The sequence below is a fragment of the Camponotus vicinus genome, unplaced genomic scaffold (assembly GCF_025532165.1).
Source record: "Camponotus vicinus isolate PSW18456_S1 unplaced genomic scaffold, iyCamVici1.0 SCAF_2, whole genome shotgun sequence".
NCBI classification, from domain to species: domain Eukaryota; kingdom Metazoa; phylum Arthropoda; class Insecta; order Hymenoptera; family Formicidae; genus Camponotus; species Camponotus vicinus.
In genome coordinates this window covers 8,195,475-8,219,440 of record NW_028141956.1, presented here as the reverse complement: position 1 = coordinate 8,219,440, position 23,966 = coordinate 8,195,475, and the positions used below count along the sequence as shown (strand labels likewise).

At 36.0% G+C, this 23,966-nt stretch overlaps 1 protein-coding gene across 10 annotated transcripts in view; it reads left to right on the top strand.

Annotated features, from left to right (window-relative positions):
• Zfh2 (Zn finger homeodomain 2) overlaps positions 1 to 23,966 on the top strand; it is a 320,913-nt gene that overhangs the window by 172,250 nt on the left and 124,697 nt on the right. The window contains exon 1 of one of the 10 annotated variants that reach the window (XM_083089620.1): positions 6,264 to 7,452. The exons of the other annotated variants lie outside the window; for them this stretch is intronic. The gene's annotated coding sequence lies outside the window, so the exon portion shown is untranslated. Of the gene's footprint in view, positions 1 to 6,263; positions 7,453 to 23,966 lie in introns of those variants that run through there. 10 annotated transcript variants of the gene reach the window in all.

The following is a 23,966-nucleotide window of genomic DNA, read 5'->3' as shown; positions in this document are numbered from 1 at the left end:
AAAATGTTGCATGTCTGGCATCTCTGATTCAATATAATTGAAACTTGATACATGTGTTACACACACTAACACCAGAAAAAAAGATGAGTGCAAACGGTTACGTATAGCGCACGAAATTAAAAAATTCTGGGAACTTTTTGATCAAACCTCGTATTTTATTTTGATATATTTCGGAAGAAAAGAAATCATATGACTTCACATTTCTGTTATCATAATTTAATGTGGACTAGATATCAGAAACCTTAATAGAAGTTAAATTATATATTTAAAATATGTATTAAAAAATCGTGATTTTTTTATTTATTATTTAATCCATCATACACATATAGTATCAGATAAAAGCGAACTTCAATTAAGCAGATTTCAGCAAAGCAAATGAGTATGATTAATTACACAGGCCCACAAAAAAAAAAAAGTGTCTGACCTCGGCATGCAAAGCATGTTTTCTTACGTATTTTTTTGCGCTGAATCCAAATCTGAAGTCAAAATGGGGGGTTCTCCGGGCCGATTTTGAGTAAATAGCTGTTTAAAGTAAAAAAATTCTGAAAATTAAACACCTAATCTATCATTTTTAAATAAACAATGTACCAAGACCATTTGAGTCTTATTACCCAGAAGACAAAAGGCCCACAGAGCGAGCATTTTGACCCAATAACTCAAAAAACCATAAACCCCAGCCAGGTCAGAGGCCTCAGTTCAAATCTAAACAGGCTATATAACACAATCATGGGAGGGGGCGTATCATATGTTATTGGTATGAAAAGGGTCTTCAAGCTAAAAAAAAAGGTCTCAACTAACACAAAAAGTTTCATTTTCATGATACATCCAGGAGCCTTGGGGGGGGGGGGGGCGATCACCCTCATTGTCCCCCTTTCCCCCTGGATCCGTGCTTGACACTTAGCTCAGGCTTCCGGTGTGCCTGGGGCTTAGGAGTTATGTAATTATAGTCAGCTCAAATTTAAACTGAGGCTCTCATTCTATGTAAGATCTGATGATGATTGTGTTATATAGCCTGTTTAGATTTGAACTGAGGCCTCTGACCTGGCTGGGGTTTATGGTTTTTTGAGTTATTGGGTCAAAATGCTCGCTCTGTGGGCCTTTTGTCTTCTGGGTAATAAGACTCAAATGGTCTTGGTACATTGTTTATTTAAAAATGATAGATTAGGTGTTTAAAACTAATTTTCAGAATTTTTTTACTTTAAACAGCTATTTACTCAAAATCGGCCCGGAGAACCCCCCATTTTGACTTCAGATTTGGATTCAGCGCAAAAAAATACGTAAGAAAACATGCTTTGCATGCCGAGGTCAGACACTTTTTTTTTTTTGTGGGCCTGTGTTATTTTCATTTGAAATATATTCAGTAAAAGTAAACGAGTATAAAAAGAATATTGAATTTTTTTTGTTGGTTTAAATAATTTATATAAAATTATTTATTAAATAATGCTTTTTCGTTAATTATATTCCCTAATATTTATTCATTCTAATTTATTCATGATTTTTCGTATTTTTTCGCTTAATTGGAACCAATTAATTTTACACAAAATTTATCTTAATGTTTAAAAAGTGAGAGATATTATGGAAAGATAATTGTTATTATTATCCAGACAAAAATTCGCAGAATTCGCAGAATAATTTGGAGAAAAAGAAAACAAAGTCGCATTATAAGAAAACAGAGAAAGAGGAGAAGGAACAAATCATTTGCATGTTAGGAAAAATCTGAAAAGATTGGAAATAAGTGAAATGATCATCAAGATAGATAGAATAAGAAACAAAATCATTCAAATGCTATTAACTGGCCAGATATAAATGGATGCAAACCTGTAGACCAGAATCCGAGTATGTCAACGCACATTTATCCATAAAATAGAGCAGCTAAGAAGAGTTATAGTCACTTATAATTTCGATACAGTTTATTTTGATTCAATTGCGTTTATATTAGAATTCTTGAATTATCAAATTTAATAATGAAAACGATATTTTTTTGTAATACGAAAAATTTTAATAAAAAAGGTAGGAAGAAAACTAAATTATAAACAGCACTTTCCATATTGAGTATAATTCTATGATGTTAAATATTATATAGACTACAATGTAATATACTGATATTGTATTCATTATTCAGATTTGAAACAAGATACTATAATGTTAAATATTATATAGACTACAATATAAAGAGTAAGAGATAGTAATATAAGAACATAGATAGGAATGTATCCGCAATATTTGCCCATATTGTGTGCTACATTTTTTTCACACAAAAATATATAAATTATTCTTATGGTGAAAGATACAGATAAAGGAAACGCGATGATCTCGATACCTTAGTTATTTTTCGAAGATAAGGAAAGTTTCCTAGAGTGATAACAAGTCTTTTTCGCAATTTATGGAATTTTTCATAGTATTTACCTGCTTATTTTATGTTCTACTTTGCACTATCTTTGTAAATTAGAACTCCTGTATCATGTGTTACCGTTCCTTCATTATCGGATTCATTGTTCTTTAATGTTCAATTTTTCTCTACCGTGTTTGTAAATTTGATATATATTGAAATTTGGCGGTGCGTAAGAAATTTGCACATTCTAAGCACTGTCTTTCCAGACACTGGATTGCCACTTTGAAATTTGATATTCGGTGTACAGATTCTACAGATTCTATAAAACACTACAATATTTTTGAAACTATCAGTTATTTCTAAATAAGACGCAAATTAGATCATCTTCCACAACCGACATGGATTTCATAAAAAAGCAACCGCTTTAGTACGCTCTAATGAGCAATATTGCTTTTTAAAGTTCAGTTTCCCCAGGTTTTGGCCGCCATATTGGGTCCGCCATTTTGGTTTTTCAAAAAGGCCAAAGTTAAAACGAAGTACATGCATATAGCTATAAAATGAGCCCTAAAAGAAATTTTTCGGTTGCCCCCATTTTTGGACAGGGGGGGTGTCCGATTTGACAAAGAATGCCCCATATATATATATACTCGTTAAAAATATAAAAATGATTAAAAAGATCTCAATTATTCTTTTTCGCATTATTAAACATACAAAGTATTCAATTTACATTTAATGGAATCGTTGATTAATTTAACTATATTCGATTTGTCTTAATCCTTATTAAAGGAACTCTGCATAATTCGTCTGTGCACAAAGAAAAACGTTTCTTTACATTTAATATATTTATTTGTTTGATTTATATTTGTTTTGCTAAAGAAAAAATTATTTTATACATAACATTATTTGTTTGAATAAAAATTTGATTGTTGCATTAATTTATATTGTTTAACGGAAAAATTATGGAATAATATTGATTCAATACGGAAATAATATTGATTCAAATAAGAATGTTGTTTGTTTCAATTAACTTATTATTTGGCATGGCCAATAGTATGTGGCACATGTTTCTTCGCTTGCCGCTACACCTACGCGGCGACACCATCTTAACTTTTCTCGTATTCAATATTTATCACGAAATGTATATAAAGGACTAGTATTAACATAAGATAGTAGTATAGTTTTAAACATAAAGTATAGTTTTTTACTCTTAGCAGTATTATAATTCTCAGGTTCTCTGATTGTGTGCGTGTGGGCGGCATCCTTTTTCTGACATCATTGTTATCAGTTTAATTTCAGACAAATTGAATTTAAAGTAATTTATTTAATGATCTGGATTCCTTGTTGCACTGAGAAAAATCGTTTGATTGTACCAACAAAACGTATATGATTGAAGGCATTTTGGTTAAATCAAACAAGAATTTCTAGTTATCAAGATAAGACTCGATTTTTTATAACTAGAACGTTTAATAGATTTTACTATAAGGATTTGGTTAGTATTTTCTGGTTGGATCTATAAAATTTCTTGTTACATTAATTTCTTTGCTTGCCGCTAGGCGGCGAGCCACTCTTAACTTGTATTCAATATTTGCCATGAAATGTATATAAAGAACTAGTATTAACATTAAATCCAAAGTATATCTTTTTTTCTCTTACGAGCAGTAGTGCCAGAAAGAGGACGCTAGCTCTCTGATTGTGTGTGTTTGAGCTGCATCCTCTTCTTGCATCATGTTTATCAGTTTAATTTCTAACAAACTGAATTTAAAATAATTTATTCAATAATCTAGATTGAATTTATCAAATAATCTTGTTGGAATTCAGAATATTAAACAGGCTTTTGAGATTAGATGGAAAAAATTTTAGACGACTTGGTGCTGGTGAGTTTAGTATTATTAACCAGAAAATTTGGTAAATTTAACAGGAAGAAATTAATCAAATTCATCTGGTAATTCCTACAAGAATTCTGGTTCGTCCATTTTCCAACAGACATACTGGTTGAATCTACCAGAATTCTAATTAATGCAACCAGATTTTTTTCTCAGTGTGGGATTCCGAATATTAAACAGATTATTTAAAATTAGACGGAAAAAAACTTAGACGATTTGATGCTGTGTGGGTTAATATAATTGTTAAAGTAAAAAAAAGGTAAAATTTTTCAAAAAAAGTTAATTGTATTGTTAAATTAAACATTAGTTTGGTTGAACTATTCCAATAATTAAATTTCTATTTGACTTCAGCAAAATTTATTAAATCAAAGAAACATTTCTCTCTCTCTCTCTCTGTGTGTGTGTGTTCGATTGATTCTTGTCTTTTATTTTATTTCATGTAAATAATTGCCATTTCAATAAGTTAGTAGTAGTAAAATGGTAGTTTTTAAAATGGTAGCGTCTAAAATATGTTGAACTTTTTTCTGTCTTTGACTTTCAGTTTGATAAGCATGCCGCCATTGCTGAGAAAAAAACCTTGTTAAGAAATTGTACTCAAGCGAATTCATGATGTTCAAGTAAAAATATCTTAAATCTTTACATTTTTTTATCAATGGCAGATTATAATCTTTCAGCACAACTTAATTTCTTTATCGCAGATTAAGAGAGAGATTTATTCTTTGGATTAGCAATTTATTATCATTTAAATCACTGTTATTATTATTATTATTACCTTTCAATATTTTTCGATTTTTTCTCACACTCATAATGTTAATGCAACGCTAATAATATATGTGGTTTATATGAAATTGGAGCAGCTGGACTTTTCAAGTTGTAATATAAATTATAATATGATTTAGATTATATAGATATATTAACAATCTTTTGTATGATAATGTTTATGATGATATCTATGCTGCAAATGTTTATTCATTTTAAAGATATTTCTTGAAAATTGTGCATATATCTTAACATTATGTGTCTGATATGTTAGAAGAAAAAAGTATCCGATCCAATGTCGAGAATTCTTGATGCTCAATGCGAAACATTTCATGAAGTTTTTGCACACGTTGTGTTTCATGATATAAATCGGAAGCTTATGCCAAACTTTTTATCACTATCTAGAAAAAAAAACACGCAATCAGCACAAGTTTCGATATTCGAGAACGCGCGCAAACACTTTTCACGATTGTTAACCCCGCGTCTGATGTCTCGTCGGAAGGAAATCGGCGAAGGGGAAAGAAGAACGAGAAGGAAAAGGAAGACCGGATAAATTCTTTTGGTCTCGGACGTAGCCGTGTCATCGACGTCTCCCGCGCGTCGCTCGGAAATCCTGGATCTCGCGGATCGAGCCGTACGGCAGACGATGCGTCCGGACGCGTAAGTGGAGGCAGAGCGAGTGAGATGGAGAAAGCATCGAGGCTACTCCGGGCGCGAAGAGGAAAGTTTACCGGAAAGATATCCGGGAAGTCGCGCAGGGGTCGGCAGGAGAGGCAGACAGCCAGCGACGCGCGCGCGAAATCGCGCCTCTTCTCCCCCTCTATCGCTCTCCCACCCCCACTATCGGATACCACCGGCGACGTCCTCGTTCCTCGGCTTCTGCGCTCTATTCGCGTTTAGACGGTACCGTCTTCATAGTTTTCCAGACGAGCACGATATATACTCGATCGTGATAGTAATCTGGTGGTGGTAGTAGTGATGGTGGTGGTGCAAAGGTGGCGGTAGAGGTGGCGGTATCGGCGGTAGTTGCTTGGTGGTGGCACAGCCGAGCGCGCAGCTGTCATCCCTACCACGGCAAACTAACACCCAGAACACAGCCTAGCAAGCCACGCCTGATGGTCGTGGTTGGCCAGACTACTTTACCCTTCTTGTGACCTCCTGCCGCGCAATTCTCGTTCCGTATCAGAGTGGGGAGAAGCGTGGCAGCGTCATCAGTGGAGATGGTCGGTGGTGGGAAATGGTCTGATAGTGTCGAGCACACTTCGTTCTCTTGCTTGGAGAGGGGCGGAAGTAGCCGGCTGCGGAGGGGCGGGGAAACCCACAGTTCGGCAGCGCGACCCGACGTGGGCACTTCGCTCTGTCCGGCCTTTCCTTCATTAAAATATTATTCTGTGCGTGTAGAGAGAGGAGAGAGCCCGCGGAGTCCCGGCGAGAGTCCTCGCCTACCCATAATCGCGCTACGAGTGGACATCACTCTCGCCACCCCCTCGACGGCTTCGCATGCACGTTTCGCGCTCACCGAGGGGCTGTTTTTTCGGAAAAATCTAACGTGTTGGTGTTTTTTTTTTGTTTTCGTTCGTTTCGTCGTGAAAGTAAAAGATGGAAACAGCAAGAAAAAGACAAACAACATCTGAAGGACAAAAAGAGCATCTCATTGTCACTGGAAGAAAGGATAAAGGCAAATAAAAAACTGTTTCTAATCTCCGAGATAAATATCCATTAAGTTAAGAACGACGAAGAAAGAAAAAGAAGAAAGACTTTTAGTTAAATATAAACACAAGAACACAATGGCTGTAAATGGCATAGAAACTATACGTTGAATGTATCTCCTTTCGATGTATAGATTGGTTGGTATCGGAAGAAACCAAGTTTTGGGGACCAAGGAATCGCCGATACTAAGGAGTATATTTTTTTCTCCACGCATGCATTAATATACATGCATTCTACCACTGAATTACCGATGAAATATATATTATTAGAGGGATAATATATATTATTAGAGTGAAAATCTCACAGAGAGAGAAAGAGAGAGAGAGAGAGACTATTCCATGCAAAAGGCAGTGAGAGAGATCGTCTTGATTGTTCGATGAGTCCTGGCATCCCAACCATAGATTGTCAAATATGCCTTGACGTATGTCAGTCGATGTTACGAAACGTCAGGCAGGTTTACCGGTGCTCGAATAATGAACTCGCTCGTTGGTTCACGGACGGCCCTCGAAGACTGTGTGTTGTGTGTGCTCCAATATCGTTCCTTTCTACGTTCCTATCGCGCTTCCTCCGTCCGTGGTTCCTCGATTTGCGCAATATAGTGGAAACTCAATTAAAAGTGGAAAGTGCTGGACGCTATTTATATCGACGACGTTCTCTGCAAAGTCGAAAACAAAAGATCGTGTGTTTCAAGAGTACAGTGAGAATCCAAGGAGTCGTTTCGACTGCCGGCTAAAAGGGAAATTGCGAGCTATCGGGATATGAACTCAGGTATGTGACCGTTGGCTTCTCAACGTGCTGTCATCGTCGAATGTCATCTTGATTGGAGGTGTTGTCTTTATGCGTCTTTCTTGCGCTAGCGTTTTGTTACCTAGCCTGTTATTCAGTGAGTGGAGCTCCTAGTGCGATATCGTGATGGCGTGTTTCCAAGAGTGCTGAAATGTTTCTTCTTCGTGATAATCACAAAATCTCATGATGTAGTGAATACGCTAAACGTCAACGTATACATAATTCTCGTATCTCCTCAGATTATTGCTTGAAGTGAATGGCACATCCTTTCGTTCCATAACATCAAAATGTCGAGTCGCAACAAAGATAAATTGATAAATTGTACTGCTATTAAGAATATAAACTACAAGGACACCACAAAACAATTTAATAAATCACATGTACACAATTGTAAAAGTCTTTTCGCCAATTTCTAAGCTTGTCAAATGAACATTATCGTAGTTCAGCTTCTAACCCTCCTGCAAGTCAAATCACTTTGATTTTAATAACTATGTGTGATTCGTGCGTCAAAATGACTGTGATTTTAACGAGAGAAATAGAGGGATGAAGAAAGGAAGCAAAAATAAAAAAATTTTGCAATTCCACATAATAAGTAATTGGATTTAAACCGGTGATGTGAGATCAATCCATGTTCTAATTCTCATATATTAATTTTTAAATTTGTCAACATTGAATTTCTGATCTAAGAATACGCACAATTTATTACCACTGTCTATGAATCACGCCACGTAAGAAATCACTTTCTCTTCTCTCATGTGACTTTAGTGTATACCGTGATGAAGATATTCGATGTACTGAAACAATAGGCATTTTTCTGTTTTCCACCATGTTAGATAACATGAAAAGAATAGTGTACAAAAGCATCTTCTTTTCTATTGTATTTAAGGCATTGTGATTCGTCTTGCTATTATTTTCAAGCTTAATTTTCAACACATTGCAGACAGCTTTCGCTAAGAATTTAGGAATCTTTCGACGACTTTCCTTTCACAATCGAAAATTACGATTTTTTTCTCCGATCTGCTAGTACGTCAATGCTAACTAATTTCAATTGCATTACGTTAAAAGAAATTTATCTTAGATATTAATCACACATTGGCACATAGCAATCAATTACTTCGCGAAGATAAATGATATAAAAATCATTTAATCATGACAGGCATCGAAATTTTTAGAGAGTGAAAATAATTACAGCGCAGTTATTACAAATTCAAAAATGTTGTCACATGTTGAAGAACGCATTAACAATTCTCAGTGTTGTCATTTCTGTTTGACATCTTGAAATCTTGTATCGTAACACACGATTTACAATATAACATAGCATTTACACATTAATACTATAGAAGTACATGATGCGAAAACGTCAAATTCTTTGCCGACATATGAGAAAGAAGCGTACGTTGACAAGAGTCTGCAGCCAGCAAAATTTGTGTGGTGAGAGCTCGTGATGAAAACGTGTGCGACACACCGGATTTCGATACATGCGTAGAGATAAAGGAAACCGGTATTAGGGATTGCGTCCACAGGCACCGGCCGTTAAAAAGCGCGATATTCATTTAGATATTGTACTTTTTTTCTCACCATCATTCTCTTATTTTCGTAAAAACGTGTTTAGATTTACTGAAAATGTCAACAATACGAACAACGTCTAGTTGAAGCATCAATTGTCAAACGCACGGCCGCGCCATGTGTCATTTACTCCTTACGCAGAAACTGTCATTGCAAACTCAAAATATCGAAGTTTTAAAATCTTAGGTAAAATCACGTCAGGCGATATAACCTTATGAATAAATAAAATTTTATATAAAGAGTTTTAATCAATGTTCGATAAATTTGAACAGCTCAATTTATTTTAAGCTCAATTTTTAATAAAATAACAAAATAAAATTAAACGTGTTACACTAAATGCATACAAATAATAGTTATGAATAATTTGTATATTATGACACATAAATAAGAATTACCGATATCGAATATTCTCTTTACTAAATTTTAATTAGAGATTTATTTATTCGAGATTCCGCGATATTAGACGTCAAATTTATGAGATACTACGATGCATTAATTGTTTTTGCTAATATAAAACGTCTCTATCAATATATGATCGGTATATAGTATATAAACTTAACGAGACAACTTCAATTTTCGCAAAGATTTAACGCTTATTGCTTTTCCCTATACCCTACTCATCCTCTTCAAAGTTCCTGTGAAGAGGCATTGACAAAGATCGATTAAAGAAAAAATATATATTTGCTGTTATGAGATTTCTTCAAGATTTATTTGCGGAACAAAGTTATGATTTAGGCCTAATTAATTACGGCTCGCAGGAACAAGTGCTTTTTCCAGCGTCTGTTCCTGGCGATTAATTCAAGCATGAGCTTTTACATGAAAAGGAGAGATGGACAAAAAGAAGAAAAATGAAAGTGAGAGAGAGAGAGAGAGAGAGAGAGAGAGAGAGAGAAAATTCATCATCGGGGTCAATGATGTCGCGTTGCCGATACTTCTTATGTACATTGCGATTTATTCCCGCGCCCACATGATCACGGTACTACGCGTTCGTCGACTAATTAAACGCGATTGATATACACGACGAGTTTGTCGTTGAAAAGCGTAATTGCTGTCGCCATAGGCGCGAAACGGAAAATTACGAAAGGCAGAGAAATGCGAGGAATTTATCGATCGACTGTCACTTTCCGTTTTCCATAATTATTCCACGATCGTGAGAAAATCGTGAGCGGATTATTAATTGTAATTAATAATCGTGGCTGAAATTATTCGTTATTAATTGTCGATAGTTAAGACGAGAGAGCACACAACGAATGCGCGTATATTAAGAGCGATATTTCACGACGGCATCCAATCAAGCTTTACATGTTTCACTTATGAAAGTGATCACAGGACATTTGCGATAGCGAAGCATATAACTTGCGTCACGGACGTTTGTCTAATTGCGAGCGTCTTGATGAATGATGTAAGAAACACAAGAATAGATTAACTAAAATTAATCAATCTAATTAATAACAATTTAGTTACTTGGAAAAGCAGTGCAATTGTTTATATTTGAAAATAATTATTGAACAAAATATTTATTAAGAAAGATATTTTAAAACATTAATTTTTAAAAATTTAAAATTTTTATTTAAATTATATAGCATTAAGTTAATAAATACTTATTTAATATATATTAAATATATATTCATACTGTGCAATGTTTAGACTAAAAAATAATAAAAAATTCTAAAAATATTAAAATAACATATCTTTTGATACTATACTACCATAGTTTCCTCTATACATCTTTGACTTATCATGAGATCATCATCACGATGACAATCATTACACTATATGTACTAAAAATAAAGTAGACTTATTTGTTTGTTTGTTTGTTTTTTTAATTTTTTTTTATTTCCTCTATCTTTTAAATAAAATATCCCACTGAGTTTTTAAATTCCATAATTTATTGAATGAGAGAGAGAGAGAGGAAGAAAGGAAATCGAAGGGAATTAAAAAAGTTAAAGAACAAGAACGAACAAATTTATGGTCATATGAAGATATAATAGTCTTTAACAGTCAATTATTATAAAATAATTTTTTATATTTAGAAATAATTGTTGAACAAAATATTCATTAAAAAAGAACATTAGTTAACAAAGAATTTAGAATTTTTATTTAAATTATATAGCTTTAAGTTAATAAATATTTATTTAAATATATATATATATATTTAATTTATTTAAATATATATATATATATATATATATATATATATATTATATTTACACTGTGTGTGTAATATTTAGAATAAAAAAGTAAAAAAATTCTAAAAAATCAAAGTAAATCAAAGTAAATCAATATCTTTTGATATCATATGGTTTTTTCTATTATATCTGATTTGTGATATATATAATGTGTGTGTATTTTTTTGTATCGTAATTATAGCAGATTTTACAACATGCTAAATTTGCAAGCTCGAGTATCAAGATTTTTCTGCTCAATAAATATATCGCTCTGTCGCAAGATTAGAGATGAAAATATCAAATGACATACATTATCATTTTTCTTTTAACAACATGTTCTCATTTCAAAATATTGATAATTATAATATATAATATAATATTTTTAGAATATTTTATAGAATATTTTTCTTTTGGAGGATACAAACCATTGTAATTAAATTTGAAATAAGTTCTTTTATCGTATGTGAATACAATTTTATCGACTCTTATATATGTTTTATCTTTTTGTAATTATTACTTAGGCGAACTGATCTTTACTTATTGTGCAATGGAAACATTATCACTGCTGAAAAATACATAAATATCTATATTACAGAGCCGAAATCAAAACCACTACCAAGTTTTATTAATTTAATACGTTAGTAACTGTAACTAATTAATTTATCTATAATGCTAAATCTTTTCAAAAATATAAATATTCTTCTTATATCTTTTCGTTAACATAAATGTACCAATTTTAGGCGCGAAAATAAATCCTTCTGAAAGGTGCAAAACAATGATTTCTTTTTTCACAGTTTACGTGTTGGGTTTTCTAATACTTCTGCAATTTGTTTAGTCGAATGAGAAAGAGGGAGCGTAAATAATTCCCTCGGGGCTAATTAATTACGACAGCCTGAACGCTCGCATAGGGAACGTTCGCTCGCTCGCTTTCTCTATCTCTAATTAGACCGAGTAAGCTTTAAATGAGTATACCAGGTTTTTTCCTTGCCGTCCATCCGCAATTTCGTAATGTGTCGATTATTTCGCAAATGCATTAATCATAACTCTCCGCCTTTCGGCAAATTGACGCGGTCGCTACGCAGGAAATAATCTCATGCGGAAGAGAATACGACGCGCTATAAAATTGCCCATATATTATATTTTATATTTTCAGTCAATTAATATTATGAAGAAAAAGCACGCGCGTGCGCGAGTGATTTATTCGCGCATATTCGCGACTCCGTAATATGAGATTACGTATCGTAGCGTTTGTTATTAATAACGCGATGTTAACAGCTCCTAAGCGCATCTCATTGTGGTCAAGTACCGGGCGGGACGAAAAAAACTGATTGAGATTAAGTGACTCGTTTCGCCGGAGCGGCGCCCCGTCTCAAAAGTCGAATCCGCGAAATACGTTTAACGGCCGTCGGCCGTTCTTACATACGACGATAAATCATTAGAGGATTGGTGGATAGAATATCGCGCGGGGGTCGAGCGTGCCGTTATCGCCGTGGTGGCTCGGTCGGACCACGACTTGGAGCTCTCTCTCTCTCTCTCTCTCTTTCTCGCGGAAGAACGACCGGACGGATGGACGGACGGACGGACGGCAATTAAAATAGCCATAATTTATTATCTCGCTTTGTGTGTAACTTGCTTATCTGCGGCCGCGCTGGAGGCACGAGGCTCGCGCGACAATTAAAACGCTCGTTAAAATATATTTTTACTCTTGCGCGCCAGCAACCTTTATCGCGGAAATCCAATCGCATGCTTCTCTCTGTCACAAGCGGTTGACGAGTTATCTCGTCGCCCTGGCGCCGGTAAGTCGTCGAATCCGACGGATACGATGCCGCGCGTTGAAATCACCGTGACGCCCCGCGCCGAAAAATTAACCGCGGTTTGTTTGCACGATACGACAATCTCAATTACTCGAAATTTCAGCGAAAGTCTGTATGTGTGTTGTGCGCCCATGGTCTCTCTCTCTCTCTCTATCTCTCTCATATTACGTCTAAAAAATAAATGAAAAATTTACGTACGTACAAAAAGAGATATTTAAAAGAGGTGAATCATATGTAATAAATTTTGTGAAAATTTCCGCGAAAAAAATCTTCCATAATGTCAGAGTATGTAAATATTAGTTTAAAGAGTAATTGTGTAATTATACCTACTTAAAAAATACATTAGATGATAATTAGTAATAATTAGTCACGCATTGAAAGAAGGAATTATAGATCTCTGAAGGCATTGCTTCCACGATATCTCTCCAATGAGGTTTCCAATGTCCTGATTTCCAATATCTATCTCCATTTAAATGCGTCTGTCGATTTCGATATAAAAAAAATTTCCTTTAACTTTACGACTCCTTTGATTATCCGATCCGTGAATCAAAGTATACGTCACAATCTTTATTCGAACGTAGTCGCGCTGTCGTGTTGTCGACGACGATTCGAAACGTAATCCTGTTATCTCGCGCGATCAAGCTCCATTAAAACGACTCTAGATACTTTCTCTATCTGAAACGATCAGTCGTTTAATGGACATTCGGAGCGGGCGGGCTGCGAGAGGGGCCGGTTCTCCGATTTGCGCCGATTCAATTAAAAACGAGGGCGTTCGTTCTTCGGCCCTCGCGTTTATCGCGCAGCCGCGTTAATTGACACGACGACCGTGATCGTCGGCATTAAGCGAAGAAAAAGTTGTCAAGTCCAATCGGTTTGCAACGAAATGGACATACTACCTAGTCCCTCCGTGAGCGACAGCGAATACGCTTCGTCCTTAACGCTAACAATGCAGGACGTGAATTATGGTGATCGCTCACGTCAGTGCGCGAATTCTCGGCGAAATGCGCGTAAATTTTCAAAACCTGTACTCAGCGCGCGAAATAATTGACGTATACCATCTTGTAAAAAGATTTGTGCTTTTTTTCTCTGTCGTTTATTACTCAAAATTTATCCTCCAAGTTTATTATCCAAAGAAGCAGGATAAGGGAAGTTTGTCATATTCTTAAGAAAATTTAATCTCCGTGAATAAATAAATTAATTAATATAATAAATTTAGAGCTGCGATAATTTTTAAACAGCTGGAGATATTTTTGAAAAAGATCTTTTAATCGAGTAACTAAATTTGTAGAGTTGGAAACAACATAAATATCTGATCTCTTTCAATATCGAAATAGCTAATGGAATATGCTCTAACAACGTAGACATACAGTCTGTGTGAAAATAACAGTAGTTTATGTTAGTAGAGCATATATACTGCGCGTTATCTATATATGTCTCCATTTGAAAACATTTATGTTTCAATAACAGCACAGTTTTTTTCTGTTCCCTGTATAACTTTAAAGTATTTTCGAACAAATCGATATAATTAATTTTACATTTTTGAATGCCAAAGCAATGTCCATTTTATATGCAATCACATTATCTCATCGTATATCTGAAGCATTAAAATTTATACTATAATATTTGTAAATCAAGTCAAGAGACCTAAAAAGGTTATTTTATGAATTTTAAATCTCCGTTAATACTGATAAAATTAATTCAATACAACACGCTCTATTAACGTACAGTTAATACCAACGAATTAAAAATTATGATCGAAAAACATCACTCGTTATGTTAATTTTAAATATATCACGAAATTATCTCGCAAAATTCAATGACGCGCAAATTAGGGTTGGACATGCAAAATTTGGAGTCCGCGATATATTTTGCGCTCCGCTGAAAAATACCTGACGACTGATTCGAGGACACGAAACAACCGTAAAATTTTACGTTGTTGATCGAACGCCGATGCACGCCTGCCATTACGTCGCTGCACCTAATCGCGAATAAGGAAAATAAATGCGCCTCGTGGAATCGACATGATACACGCTAATGCGAGTCGGCAATTGATCATAAAGTTATTGAATTATTTTTTCGTGATTTAGTTATTTTTCTTCATTATCCACGAGACGTTTCTTTTTCGAATTTTCGTAATAAGTGTTTATCGTGTAATTGTACAATTTTCTGCACATTTTCTTAAGCATATATTATGTGTGCTTGCTCCATTAGTATTACTCGTAGCTTTTTTGCGCCGCTTGCGAGAGAAATCGTGAAAGATAATGCAACCGGGTATATCGATGTAATTACATTATCTTCGTTCGCATGATAAGATTAGCTCCCTATTTTGCTCTAATCGGTGTAAATATATCGTAGGTAATATCATCTGATGCTAAAATTAGTTTCCAAAACGATATCATTACAGGTTGCAATTTCGGAGCATAACGATTATTCCACCGTGAATTTTAACATCGATGGTAAGGGAAAAAAAACGTGACTTGTCGGGACGTTAGCATTTAACTGCACGTGGAACTGTACCGTGGCTTTACTAATAAGCACAATTTATAATGAACGGGGCGGCATAGACCTCTGTCTGTCGTCTGTTTGTCGATTAAGAATTCCCGTTTCGTGCTCGCTCCTAGTCCTCGAACCACCATCGCGGTGACTTTCGCAGCGCCCTAATCTCGTATTCATAAAGAAGAAGGCACCCTCTCTTACGGTAGATTTACATAAAACTCAGAAATAAGCCCTATTGAATTGTGAGTTATCACCGCCGTGGTTATGAACGTGCATATCTCGTAAATGTTCTCTCAGGATTATTTTTCAAGTCGCGACAACCGCTTCTCTTTAGGAGGAGAGAAACGGTTGTCGCGACTTGAAAAATAATTCTAAAAGAACATTTACGAGATATGCACTTCTTCTATCTTTAATATGTTACATATAATATACATATCCTCTCCTTATTATTAAGTGAATTCTTTCTTTGAAGCATAAGATAATTTCTCTTTCCTCTTTTATTAATCTGCTGCTAAATTTTCCAACTATAATCGTCGCGACAATTTGTCAAATTTCTGCAAAATTATCTCAGAATTTATAACAAATTGAAAAATTAAGGAATATTTCGATAGAGATAGAAAAATGTATTTTAATAACGCTATATTTAATAGAATTTGCTTTTCTGAAATAATAGTAGAATAAAGTTATACTTTATTCTAAAATTGCGAAGTTGCGAAAACATTCTGTATATATTGAAATAACCAAAAAATTGACATTTGATGCAGTTCTGGGTTTCTTGTATTTTTATATTACGACTTAATTTTTTTTAATTATAAAAATTAATTACAAAATTATATAACATAGATTAATCTTTACGCATTTACTATTAAGTATTTTAATATATTATTTTTCTTTCTTTATATGCATTAATATTATTATAATATGAGGAAGATTTCGATTTACATTTTTTATACCATTATTAATTGTAGAAATTGCTCTTTTATTATTGTATGTATTTATATTCAGTTGATTAACGTTTACTATCTTCATATATATTATATATTTTATTATATAGATAGATAGATAGATCATAATCTATTATTAAATTTGCGAAAATAATTTTTTATATAAACGTATTATATTAACGAAGTTATTTAAACAGATATTGGATTTGCGCATTTGTTATTGATGTCAATGGATTGTACATCAATGACATTTCAAAAAAAGAATTGAAATTTACCCTCGAATAATCTTTCTCCCTTTTCTGAGTTATGTCCAATGCGTCAGATCACTAATGGAACTATTAGAGTGAACCAGACAGACAATAAGGTATGATAAGATAGAAACAAAGTTGCTTAGCTAGAATGTAAAATTGTAAGTCAATATGATCAATATGAATATTTTATTATATATTTTATACATTTTTAATAGCTGATAAAGATTAAAAAATATATTTAGTTGATTTTTTATTATACGGATTTTCTTATGCATAAGATGTACGATCACATTGAAGTTACCTGGCTGGAAAGGGTTAAGCACATGGCACGCGCGTGCGAGAAAGCATGTATTCATCGTCGTGTGCTTCTGAAGAGGAGAGAGGGAATCTCTCTCATCCGATATATTTACATAAAAAATTCGTAGAAATTTTGACGTAGGGGAGTTGATACCGACATCGAAAAAGGAGGTTGCTCTGACAATAAACAGATGCTATTTAAGAGCACGCGCGAGCTGCGCGCATAAAGGCTTCGGCTCGAGATCCTCTTGCACGCGTGCAACCATATATTCGTCATCGTTGCATTGTCGCTCGCGTGTGCCAGGCATACGTCGGAATTCGTTGGTATAATTTAAGTACGTTTATGGCCACGGATTTTGGCCCGACCCTTTCTTCCGTCAAACGAACTTTAAGAAACTATCGCTTTGCGATAGGGTCCAAATCGACACAAATGCCTGAGATCCGGATAAAACCGCTAAGATATATCGCTAATACACTTTGCTCGGCGTCGCATATGCCGTAAAGAGAAAATTAAAAGGGGGCCGTAAATTATTTCGACGTGGAGAACGCATTGATTTTAGGGAAGCCGGGTCGTCGTAAAACTTGGTCGAGCGGAATCAAATCTTTCTGTGAATCGAACCGTTTTGCACTGCGGATCTCTTAGGAGACCGAAACAGGTAACCGTAACTGAAGCGAGCGGTCTGTCGTTATACTCGATTTTTAGTCACGAGCGAAAATCTGCAAGTCTGCGGTCGGTCGATTATTTTTTTCACGTATAATTACACATCATTAGCGTGCTAATATATTCGATGCGAGTGCAACAATGAACAAGTGCCTTTTCGTAATCGCGATTTCTTCGTGAAAATTTCTGCCGGAGAAATCGACAATTATTTATTTATCCAATGACACAAATTGTGCCCATACTAATGTAATAGATACATCGTAGAGTATATATTAGATATAGCGTAGCAATTTACATAATGCATGTAAATGTGAACGGTAGCAATTTAATAATATCTTATGCTTTTTCGTATCAACCTATTTTTTTATTTTACCATAAACATCTGTATCTTTACACAGCTAAAGTTACGGCTAAGATATTTTTATCACGAAAAGTTTAGTAATCATATAATATACTCGCGCAACATAGTGTAAATTATTTGCATGTTATTTACAGCCTGATACAACTCATATCTGCAATGCGCTCGACATTAGGAACAAATAATACACTGCAAGTGTGCATTGAACTAAAAAGATTAAGAGTTGACAAAACACGGAAAATTCGACGAGTGTTGGGGAGAATAATTCGACTGACAAATACCGGTCTTCCCCAAATTACGTCAAGTTAGGTTATTAATTTGGGACCATCTTCTCTCTCCTGAGAGGTCTCTGCTTCTCTTGCGGAAATCTTCATAAGCAGCGCGTTCTTTACGACACTTCCGGCGGTCTCCGCGACACGAGGGACAGAGAGGGAGAGAGAAAAAAAGAGAGAACCGTGAATGTGACTGAGACCCCGGTATTAGGCGCCTTTATGTCGGGCACAATGCCGTTTATTATCATAATCTATTATCGCGGCTTATACAGCGTACGCGCCTCGACCGTCCGTTACTAACGCAAAGCCGGGGTAGCGGCCAATACACGACGCTTCCAGAAATCCTTCCATGCTCGTTACCCGCTTCCCTCTCCCCCGCTGGCTCTTCGATGATCTCTCTTGATTACCCCGCGTTCCGCGTCGTTTCTTTTAAACCATTTCCCCGCGCATCATCTCGCTTCTCGACAACGGACAAGGAATTAAAATCGCCATAAAGCGTGCCAGCATTCCGCGTGTCTTCCGGATTGAGAAATTCCTCGGAATTTTGTTGAGGTGACTGAACCATTTGAGCCATAAACTCTCTTTGCGCTGACGATTACATGAAATGTTCGTTCTATATAAATTCAGCTAGTCCATAGAACATGTAAATTTATCGCACACACTATATCGTTTGATTTAGTTTGGTTAAAATTGAAAGGAAAGAGGTATCATATGAGAAAGGAAACATTGAAACATTAAATCTCGAGGAAGGCCCGTAGATACGCGAGCAACACACACTCGGTACGGATTAATTATTCGTAACAAGTCCCGACGAGCTGGCTCTTGTCCCTTAATACGGGCCTGGGACGTCACAGGCACGATTCTGCGAATACATCGCGTATGTGTATGTGTCTGTGTACGTTTGATTAATATAAATCAGTCGCGCGGTCACTAATGGTGCGCGCGCGGCAGATGTACAGTGTAAAAGTACAGGTATTAAATACCCCTTTGCATTCTCCGGATTGTCTCGCACGCACGATTATGCGCTCTCTTATCTATCTCCCGTTCAAACATTCATCAAGAAACGATGCGTGACAGAGGTGCACGCACGGATGAATCGTACGATCGATTCTCGACGCTAACAAATATTCTGACGTTTCCAATTTTTTTTCTTCTTTGTCATTAGCTCGGTTCAAAATATGTTTGTCTTCGATTACACACTAAGTACAATTTTTCTCTCGTCTTTATTATTTTTTCACTTTAACAACTTACTTGTTACATACAAGTTTCTTCAACAATATCATAAAGGGATTAGTTTCGTAATTTTATTGCAGCATTATAATCTCCGAATATTACTTTCGATTGGAATTTGTAATTTGCAAAACTTAAAATTTGATATCTCGCGAAATTGAAAATTCGTACGCGCTCATACCCGTAATTGACATGATACCGTCTATTATTCTGTTTTTATCATCGATCCGGCGCGCATGACGGTTGATCGAGATAACGGATCAATTTTCTCTCGGTGAAATCTCGCTCTCGCGCTGCTTATCCGAAGATTGGCCGCGCTCTCGGGCGTCGGTTTACCAACAGATTGAGCATTCCTGGCGTAATTGCGCTCATTACGCGCCTCGCCCGGTCGCCCGCGCGAGAACGTCGCCATTACGTCCGAAAGCGCGTTATTAGCGTAATAATATCGATTAGCGCCGTTCCCGAAATCTCGTCGTCGCGTTCGCGGTATTTTCGATCCGTTCCGTGCGAGGAATGCACATCCGAGCACCTCGTCAGAGGTACGACCATCGGCCTCGTGACCATGCCGAGTCCACATACACGCTTCTGATTCATTACGCGTCCCTTTTCTCTCTCGGAGGTGTTTATTTTATTCGATAATTATCGCGAATGTAAGGCTTTCCCACCAATGATGAGAGATGCCGGCCGGCTGCAATCACGAACGGTCCACGATGGTCATTAGTAGCTTAATTATATCTCGGCAGCGATTATTCCGGTATTTCTGGGTATATATACGTACATATATATACGCTCCGTGTGCGTTAAAGGGAGGTTGGCAGATGGAAGAGAGAGGAGGCAGGGGTTAAAGGAGGAAGAGAGAGCGGGAATACGAGTTTGTGGTGGACTATAAAGGCCATCCTTGGACGGACCCTCGTAAAAACGCACTTTGTTGCCTCCTTAAATCCTGATAATTCCACGCTTCGCTTCTACCCGCCGATTACGCCGTAATCGAGTTTCGGCGGGCTTCCCGCTCTATATGTGGAAGATCTTTTTGCGTCACGGTACGAGACCGCCGTCGTGGCCGTTCTCTCGAATTAATTGCCGACGCTTTTGTCTCGGGGCGATCGATCGATCGAGTTTTAGTCGGAAAATGCGTGTCGGACGACACGAGTAACTTTACGCCGAGTCCTGCTATTTCGAGAAAGAAATTTGCATGCTGCCTTATGCGATTATCCATCGACAACGATATAAAATTCTCTGTCCTTCTCTATGTTTCATTCTATTTTATATACGTTAATATATCGTGGATTATTATTCGTGCCAACAATGGTCATTGGATCCCACGATTCAACGTCACCGGACAAGCTATACGAAATAATGCGAGGCAAATAGACGAAAGGAACGACATTTGTAGAGAATCGAAGTGAGCGAACAAGAGAAGACAGATACTTGGTTTTAATCCCCGTGGAAAAGTCGCCGTGCCGCGATTTGCATTTGTTAACGCGGCTTAAGCCGCAGCCGAATGATCTTTCCGGGTTCAACCGGTTACGGCGGGCTCTTTTGTTGCATTATTAGCTGCCTATTGTGGAGCAATATCCGCGAGTACCGAAGCGGGATCCACGGACACTCTTGAGGGGCGAGCGATCGAACGAAATTTAACTAGAATCAGTAGTTCGCGTAATTAAAATTTCTTTGTCAAATACATATAAATAAAATACGCCTGCGTCTTAAAGTTGCAGGTGCATTTAATTGTAACAAATTATAACATTCATATATTTTTCATATTTTGCATAACGTATCCTTTAAATAAAAAAATATCGATGTTGTGTCTAACGCAAAGAGAAATCAAAATAATAAAACGTCGAGGAACAAATCGATATTTATCGCCTGTGATCGTAATAATCTTGGTTGTAGGTACGTCCTGTGTCCGATCGTCCGATCGCAAAGAGAGAACCCTAACGTAACGATTTTAATTGCAATAATAACAAATCATAACAAATCATAACATTCATATATTTTTCATATTTTGCATCCTTTAAATAAAAAAATATCGATGTTGTCTAACGCAAAGAGAAATCAAAATAATAAAACGTCGAGGAACAAATCGATATTTATCGCCTGTGATCGTAATAATCTTGGTTGTAGGTACGTCCTGTGTCCGATCGTCCGATCGCAAAGAGAGAACCCTCACGTAACGATTTTAATTGCCTCCATTATACGCGACTTCCCGACTGTAGTTTCTTCATTACATCGGCTTACACTTGGCTCTACGTGTCATGTCGCGTGTAGAAGAACGAGCGGCAGGTTACTCCGCTGCTATGTGCTTAATTGAAACGATTGTCGAATATATGTACTCGCGCAACGTGACCAGCTCCGTCACAATGTTACGATTTTGTGCCGCTGCACTGTCAATTAGAGGAGATCCGATTGCATCCGACGAACATCTCGAGTAACGAACATCGATAGATGACTCGATTCACTCGAGTCTCCGCCCTTTTCTTCGATAAATAAGAATAAACGAGAGTAACATTTAATACAATACTAGATCATTATAGCGAGAATATTTCCTTTACACAGACTTTTGACATAAAGTGTTAGAACAAAATGCGATTTATTTTTTGCTTGTGCTTTTTGTCTCTTTTATTTTCGGTGAATTTCCTTGTGGATTGCAAAAAAATGAAGCATAGTATTTACATGCTTTTCAATCTCAGTGGGAGAATATAAAATATAAACTCGCTTATTTAAAATAATATAAAAATAAGATGTCTGAAATTAATTGTGCTAATAAAAACTAAATGTTAGATTGTGTATTTTTACTTAAAACTCAAAAACAGATTCTGTTCTAGAGTAGATTTATTACACTCGAGTAGAATCCTATGCCTCTACATTTATATCTATGCGTTGTACATTATCAATATTATTATTTATGCATACAGCATATTGTTTTTGCGCTTTATACTCCTCGCAAACAATTCGCAGATTACACTCGATTGATTAAATCGAGTTGCATCTTATCAATTTGGAAGTCAAATGTCGCGACGGATCAGAAAAAAATCTACTGCTGACACTTTGAAAAGCATTACGATCGATTTCGCGGAATCGATCGATACTCTCGGCAATGTCGCATTAATAGATTCCCATAACCGACATGTAAACTGCAATTTACGGCTTAAGGCTATCTTCTCTTTCGCTATCTTTCTCATTTTTTTTTATCGACGCTCCTGAGAATTCCAGATCCTTTTGAAGATTTACGAAGTCGACCTGATTTCGCACGTGATGATCGTCGAAGAAGGGAGAGGATGATGTCGCATACTAACTCGCGCGCTCCCTCGACAGAATATCTATCGATCTAACGATCTTTCTCAATCAACATCGTTGATGGGCTTTACCTCTGGATGAATTAAATAAAAGGAGAAAAAAAATAATAAATTTATCATATAAATAAACTACAATTTATTAACATTATCACATTATCTGATTTTATTATTTATTATTTTGATTTAATTATTATTTACTATAACGAATCTGTTATATATTTTTTATTTCTTTTTTTAAGGAAGACAGATTTTATCGAACTGAATTGCCATTGAATTCCGTTTATCGTCAACAGATATTTACTATAGTAATGCAAAATTGTGTCGCGCTCGAAGTAAATTACGCATTTAATTATTTACCAGAATGTTATGCTAAATTACACATTTAATTATTTACCAGAGTGTTATGCTAGTGGGATCGAAGTAGTAACAGATTTTGATAACAATAAACCACGTGCGAAGATCCCTAAGCTGCAAAGATGCATCATTAAAAATTATCTGCAAAATCAAGAAAGTATCGTGATTAAACAATAATTGAATAAAACATCGGATCAGCTGTTTACATCGTCACTCAACATAGTACTACAACATGCAAGAACATGCTTGACTTGGAACTGTACCATGTATGCTTTGCAAATTTCTTTGCATTTCCAAATGATATGAAGATGAATATGAAGAATTTTTGAATAAAAGAATGCATTATAAAATTTTATCATAAAATGTGAACTTCGTTATTAAATGTGTAATTAGCGAATACATTCCGATTGATGCCGTTGTTTGCGATCGTTGATGGTGTCTGATTAAGTTCTGATAAGTGCGTTCGCACCTTTTTCCACGCGTTTATCGCGCACGTCCTGGAATATAGTCAAATTAAGTGAAGGAGAATTCGTACATTATTCGCGCGCGAATGGCATTGTAACTCGAAGTGCTAAATAAATGCGAGCCGCTCTTATTAGCTGTCTACGCGATCGGTGGATCATTATTCGCGAGTTCGCGTTCCCGAGGTTCGAACGGGCAAGAAATGAAATCAAACGATGTCATTACGCGTTTAGCGCTCGTAAACGCCAAAGCACATAATTTAGATCGCTTTAAAAATTAAAATGTCCGACGTGTCGCGAGAGGGGGAAGGCAATGGAAGAGACACGT